The following is a 7915-nucleotide window of genomic DNA, read 5'->3' on the forward strand; positions in this document are numbered from 1 at the left end:
TAACTGAAAGCATGACCTTTACCACTCATTAGTGACTTCAAGGAGAATTAAAAGCACCCTGAATATTCAGAACTCCTTCTCACTTTGTATACCCTGCTGTGCTTCGTAACAACTAAATAAAATGAACAATCTTTGAAAGATGTGACATGTTGACTTGAAGGAGCCTCCCTATTTGTGTAGGGAGGCTCATTTGCCCATGTTCAAAAGGAAGTAAAAGAGAATTAATATTCTGGCCTGGCAACATTTCTCAGTCACTTTATGAAGTTTGCTGATAATAACTACATGGAATGGAAAGTACTAAGCAATGTTTAAAAAATAGTTCTAGGATAAAAAGGGTTAATTTAAAAAGTTTATGTTAAAATTCAATTGGACCTTTGGAGAGGCACAGACTTGTCATAAATTTCAACATCGTTTCTAGTTTTCTCTTTCGAGGAATATTAAGGTTCATCGGCTATATGTGTTCATTTCCATTAATCTTGGTAGAAGAACTGCTTTTCCTAATTAAAAACTGATTCTGCAAAGACCCTTTATACCACTCTTCCCTGCAGATTAAGAAAATGCAGTTTGGCTTGGGGAACACACTGGTCTTTAATATAGACTCCGTGTTCATTCACTGCCAACACAAGAACACAAGGTTTGTGGAAATTAAGACAGAATTTGAGCTTTAAGAACTGATGCTTTCTCCATGCTTCTAAACATGAGTGGTTTCCGTAATATACACGGTCTATAAATTATCAGCTTTGCTTTCAAGCAGAGTTTACTGTCACAGAATTGTTCTTCCTCCCATATATATAAAACTTTGAAGATCTTTCAAGCGCTTCTTTTGATCAGGATGCTAATTTTATTGAGAATTTGCACAAAAAGAATTCATGCAACACAAAGGTAATGAAAATATAGAATCTGCCCCTTTGATGTGTTTCCCTCAGTGTGCCCCCCTCAAAAAAAAAAAAAAAAGAATTTAAAGATAAACACTTCATCCATTGCTGCAGCATTGTGCACTGTGACCATTTCCTTTGCCGAGACCCAATCTTGAGTGGTCTATGTAGAGGAACAAAAAACATGAAGATCTGCTTGCACGATATTTAACACTGCCAAGGGGATAAACATTAATAAAAATCAAGACTCCGCTGAGAATATATAAACTAAATACATCATTTGGAAACACAACAAACAAAAACATTTTGTGAACTTACAACTGATATTAGCAAGTACAGATCAAGCAGAGCACAATCTACTTAAGTTCCTGAACATCGTGACACTGCACCATTATCCATGCACATCTGATTTAAAGAGACATGAGATGTGCTTAAGCCTCTCTTCTACCTATGATATTCTACCCACTTTCTGAAAGGGGAACATGGGGAAATCAGAGTTGCTGCAGAAACACCACAGCTGGCACCAGGTCTGACTCAGAGAAAGTTTATGGGCTAACTGCCCCAATCTATTCCTAGGACAGGATGGGCATGAAGACTAAGCATATAGATGACCAAAGTCATGCTTTTTACCATCTCCAGTCTAGGAAATATTAAAACAAGCAGATCACATAGCAAGTCCACAGAGAATATCAGAGAAAAAAATTGCCTTTCAGTTGCTCACAATGTAATGGTAGCAAAAGTCTGAGTCCGGTTATATGATCATATCCTCCTTTTCTAAAAAGAGATGTTTTGGGAAGCTTCTTTCCATTCTCTGCAGTTCCTGGGCACCACTAACTCACACTCGTGCCTTGGAAAGCCTTCTGAATCCACAGTAGTGTCTAACAAAATGGGACTCCAGCTGTACTTGTGTCCTGGTCACCATCAGGCAAACACTGCTTACACACTAACAAGGGTGAAATGCTATCTCTCCCCATAGCCAACTTTAGGAACCTTAATCAGACTATTCACATTGTAGTCACATCTACTCTAAACAGCCTGTTTAGTTTATTTAAGATAAGGTAAGGATGCTATTTGTGCATAGTCTCAGTGCGGAAGAGATTCTTTGCTTTATTCTCTGACAAAGTCATAACAATTAATGTAAGTGGAAACTGAAATTAAACAAGTTCAAGACAGAAGTTTAATCGCTGCAACAACACACTGAAAATGCAGAGACTTTATGTTTGCCTGATGTCTTTAAAACAAAGCTGGTTATCTTTTCCAAAGACATATTATAACTCACTCACAAATCGAAGGGCCTAACATAGTAATCTAACAATTACTGTTTAATAATTTCTTAACTAATATAAAGAAAATTAAAAATGAATAAGCCTAAGGGTGAACTTGAGTTGCCACACTGAGAGAGATTTGTGCTAGGGTATTTTTAAATACATTTAAAATATTGTAATGTATTTTTTAAAGAAGGTATACTCCAATTTTATTATTAATCAAGTGACTCAGAAAAAGAGGTCATTGGAGTGACATGCTCTGTTACAATACACGTCTTGTGACGTATTGTGTTACACATCAATAGTTCTATTGCCTGCTTATCACAATCTGGGACAAACCTGGCTTGTTTGGGAAGGAAAGCCAGGAGTTGAACACAAAAAAACCCCATCACAGAGTTCTGCAAGGCTTAAGTACAAAGAAAAGAATACCTTCTCCTCCGAAGTGTCTTCATATAAACCAATAAGCATAAGGGAAACTAACTGACTGCTCTATTAGATAAAATATTATTATAATGAAGATCACAGAGAATTTAAAAACATGAAATTAATGGTTAGTTGGCCACAGGCTGTAACAATTTTTATTTCTTACGTAAGTATATGATAATATAAATTGTTCTTATAATTATATACATAAATAGTTCTTTACGTGAGAGGGTGCAACCTAGATATTTTTGAAATACTTAGAATACTTCAAAATACTTTCTAGCTTGATTATCACTTGCAAAGTCTTTTTGTTTTGTTTTATATTGAGGGCCAGATTGTGACAAGTATAAGGACAAGCATTGCGTAAGGGCATTTGTGGAAGGAGAGCTTCGAGAGCCCTTGAACCCTCCCCATCCCAGCTTTCTTCTTCCAAACAGCACCTGAGTACAGCTGGTGCGCTCATGCTTTCCTTACCAGACTTGTCTCCTCTACAACACTTGAGGACAGCAAGTCTCCCAAATTCTCATTTAGTTTCTGCAACAGTTCATCTGGAGAGGGTATTATCCTACTTCAAACAAAAAAACAAAAGATACAGCCATCTGGTTAGGACTAGAAAAAATTGGATACACAACACTATATAAGCAAATAACGACAGAAGAAAATCTGTGAGCAACCTAGCAGGCAAGACATTCAGCAAAACCACCAGAACAGTCATATTCTCAGTGGCTGTAACTGAAAGCCTAGCAAAAGAGCATATGAAGAGGACAAACTGTACTTCCTCCAAGTACTCTTCGATTCTCTATGCTTTTACAGCTAGAGATTTTCTTAACGCAAGCATGTTTTTATGCATTTATCAGTTCTCAACAGACCTCTCTGAAGAATTTATTCACTCTTACCTTGAACCTATGCAACCTTTCAACAATCTCAATGGCCCATGTCAAGGATTTCCATTGCTTAACAATACGTCATGCAGAGAATTTGCTTCTTGGGTTTGCTTTAAATGACCATCTGCAAGTTTCATTTGATATCCTTCACCATCTTCCGATATTCATAGTGCTCCTAATACTGTTGCAGTCTAAACTCCTCTTTGTTCATATAGATTTGACTGAATTAGACAACTAATAGCAGAGCAATCCAAATAACTGTTTCGCCTAAGTTCGTATTGCTCAGGGTCCCTGGACCAACATCGCCTTGCCCAGGGTTTCAACCCTCCCCAGGGGCAGGTCTCATGCCCTCCACCTGCACAGGCAAAGAGCAGGACTCAGTCACTGCTTTCAGGGACCCTTCTAGCGCTTACCAAAGAAGTGGCCCCTTCCTGTGATGATCACAATCCCTTTCGGAGCGTCAGATAAATTATTTGTTATAAATAGCTTGCCTTGCTCTAATTCAACAGCTCTATCGCCAGCATGTGAAGGCTGGCGACCCTCTTACTCCATCAGTTATGAAGGCAAAATCTTCTCCCACTCTGCTTTGGCTTTTGCCAGATTTGTGCTATTTATTTAGCTTTGACACTTGCAATGTGCACAGATAGAAATTCTGGTTACATATATCTTTTATAGAGTTACAGAAAAATAGAAGCAGATGGCAGCAACACTAAATGTACCTGCAGAAAACGAGAGCCTGCTGTGCTAAGGGTCTACTCCAAACCTATCAGAAATCGGGAGGACCTATCAGCAGCGGAACGGGCACTGCACCATATGGCAAGCTCTCAGTGACACTGTGCAAAGCAGCAGGCCAGAGATGAGTGGCCTGCTCACCCCCTAGCTCATACAGCAAGCTCACTCCTGGGCACAACCCAAACTTCCTTAACCGTCCTGGTAGCACTTCCACAGGAGTCTCCATAAGGTTTGTAATGTTCCCACCAACAAAAATCACTTTGGCAGTCTTTCTCTAATTGTTCCCCAGTTGCACCCAACTGCTCACTTTCCCTCAGCAGCGTAGTTGCCACATGGACCGTTATAAAACGGTCACGCTCACGAAGTGCAACATCTAAATCTCTCAAAGACTTAGGCACAGATGACAGATGAGATGGGCTAAATCAAAACCTGCAATGAAAGAGACTGCCCAGTTAGGTCTGCACTCCACAGTCAAGTCATATTCATACGGCTCTTAGTACAGCTTGTCATGTCAACTTTAAGATCATCAGATATTCCAGAGGATTCACTGTCTAGCTACATAATACTCCCTCCTCAATTATTTCATTACACATCACTAATAGGTCATATTATACAGATCCCATTGTTTTAGACTTTTTTTTTTTCTGGCTAATGACTGTATAAAGAGTCATTATTTAAGCCAATACATTTTGCTTTTAGAAATTTAAAACATTTTAATGATTTAATTGCACATAGAAAGATTCCAGAAATTAATTTGGAAACACTTCTCTGAGCTACACTGCCTTTATGTTTGAGCTAGATTGTACAATTGATTTGAATTAGCATTTATACTTGAAATGAAATCTGTGTCATAATAGAGCCTCATTCTGCTGAAAACCATGCAAATTTTTGAGAGAAGACAAGTACTTATTTCTTTTTTTTTTCATTTTATCTAGGAGTTTTTTTTTCTGTTCAGTAATAGGATAGATATTATATTATACCATCCATTCAAAAAAAGGAAAATTGATGGAAAGTAATTAACAGCACAAATTAAGCTTTTTTATCACCCTGAAAGGAAACGACTATCACAAGATGCTAATTAGCTGGCAGAGTATCAGCAAAGAGTGTCTGGCAAGGGCATTCAGAGAAAAAGAGAAGTACCAAGTTTTATTTATTACAATCAGCCAATTTTTATATGTTCTATGCCTCTCGCTCCTGTATTCAAGATCTCTGTTAAAGGATGGAACAGCAGCTTCTTTCTTCATCAGCAGAAGACAAAGAAAGGCCAAGAGCAAGTGCAATGCCAATCATCTTTCTGTCAAATTCAACCATCTATAAGAGTAATTCACAACATAATTCAGTGATGATGCAAACCACAGCCTCTGCGCTTTGTTTTGTTTTTCCCTTTTTGTATTCGATCTCTGTATTAGTTCAAATTCCATAGGATACCCCCCATATGCTAAATCATAACTGGGCAGAAATGGTATCTGCTGGTCAAGAGCAAAGGGCAAGAGTAAAAACAGTCAAATCTCTGTCAGCACCTCCAAGTGACTGAAGAATAAAAACTGGGTTTCATACTAGATCCTTTCTTGTTTATGCTACTAACTACTTGTTTAAGCTACTAACTTTCAATAAATTACACATGTTGGTAATAGAAAACAGAGGTTACACAATGTTGATTCACAAACCCTTGAAGTTTATTGTTACTTTACATCCCTGAAGTGCTCTGAAGCAAAATGGACATTTATTGCCATGACTAATCAGAGCAACCCTGCTTACAGTAAAGGTATACTGCGGGTGCCCCTAGACAGCTTTTGTGGCACATAAGAAATCTTGACAGCAAATGGTATATACTGGCTTGCATCCTGTGGCATGCCAAGCAACTGTTCCAGGTTGGTTTTAACTCTGTAGAAAGCAGACCCCTGTGGATATGTGGAAAATATGTCAACATATTTGTGTTAAGCAGCAGCCAGGATTTCCTCTAAGAGAGTAGTAGTTCATTTGGTGCCAAGAGGAGACCAGAAGATAACCAATACCAGGCAATCAGAGCACTGGGGCCAAGGAGCAAAACAGGGAGCAAACCAAAAGGACAATGTAAACATCCATGAGATGTGTCACACACATGCATATATACAGCTTCCAAAGATTTTGGAAGGACACAAAAATCCTTCTTTAATCTAACCACTATGTGAGCATGCAATATTACAACACATCCCTCACAGTGACCCTGGGTTCTAAGCAAAGAAATACTTTTCCTTCTGCTTTCCTTTTATCAACTTTCTACATGAACATTCGTTTGTGAACACTGAGTGTAGCTGTCCTGCCTGCACATGTGCTCACACAGCTCTGTTGGTCTTTACTCTGGAGGCAAGCAAGCCACACAACATGCGCACAAGTCATTTACAGAGGGGATATGAATGGCAATTTGAGTAAAGTTGTTATTTGCTGTTTCTTGGCTTTTAAATCAGTAGTATTTCACACGGTGCCTTTTTTTTTTTTTTTCCCCCCCCTTAGCAGGCCTTGTTTGCTGTGACTGGAGGTAATTTACTTCTTTATGATAGCCGATATTTTATACCAATACGAGTGTAATTTCATCAGCTTCCTTTCAGCATCTGGGCATTTTTCTCTTTCTGAATCCCAGCACGCTACTTAAGTTCAACCAAGAGTCAGGCTAGCAGCCTACACTAGTGCACTTATCAAATAAACCAACAAGAACCTGTTCTCATTGGACCACTAATCAACTGCTGTTTATTTTGGCACCAGTAGTTATGGTGTGTCTCAGCTAAAATAAACTAACAGCAATCAATAAATGGACAACAAAATTCCTTCACAGAAGCCATCCATCTGTTATTTGCTTTTGAGGTGTTGATTTGTATTCTGCACGTGTAGAGCAAAGCAACCCATTTAAAAATGGAAATAGAAATTACCACACAATATACATAGCACAATGATGCAATTACTGAAACTAAGAACTAAATTTTCATTTGTCTCACAGGTTAGGCAAATAAAAATAGAATCGTGACATTAATATCCAAGCAATATTTTCACTTCCCTTTCCACATTTTGAAGAAAACACAGCCATGTAAAACATGCACAGTAGTATCTTGAGAACAAAGAGGTTCAGAAATTATGGTATTACAATAATTCTTCTTTCAGAAAGCCGATTAGACGATCTTAATGGGAGGTTCAAAATTTCAACAACAAAAAAACTCCTGTGCATAGTTTAATGAGCTCCTCAGAATTAAGAATGCTCAATTACAGCTTTATGAAGACTACCTCAAGGCCCTTTAATTGCTCTTTCCCATTGCAATTAACCTCTTGAATGCCAGTCTAGCTTTCTTTGGGGCATGTCCATTACTACACTGTCTAAGTCTGCCCCACTTCATCACAGCCTATAGGACGATGTAGAGCACACCTTGGAAGCATGCTCTGAAAAGCATAAGGCAAAGTGAAGGACGCAGACACGCTGCTGGATACCCTACCACCCAACGAGCTATCGATACAGCTTTACAACGAGCACGATACAGCTTCAGGAGTTATGGAGTTCAACCTTTGTTCTTGCCATCTGTTTTATTTTTTCTACTGAATCACTAAATGAAAACAAACCTAATTTATAATTTCAATTAATAGATTTCACAGATTAGTGACAGGAAGATGTTCCAATGTGATAGGAAGAAGATGACTCTTTTTTTAAACTGCCTTTCAGGGAAAAGCTTTCATCAAAAATTTCTAAGGAAGTTCCCTAACTGACTCCATA

The sequence above is a fragment of the Tinamus guttatus genome, unplaced genomic scaffold (assembly GCF_059628265.1).
Source record: "Tinamus guttatus ecotype Peru unplaced genomic scaffold, ASM5962826v1 Tinamus_guttatus_pri_ptg000208l, whole genome shotgun sequence".
Taxonomy (NCBI): Eukaryota; Metazoa; Chordata; class Aves; order Tinamiformes; family Tinamidae; genus Tinamus; species Tinamus guttatus.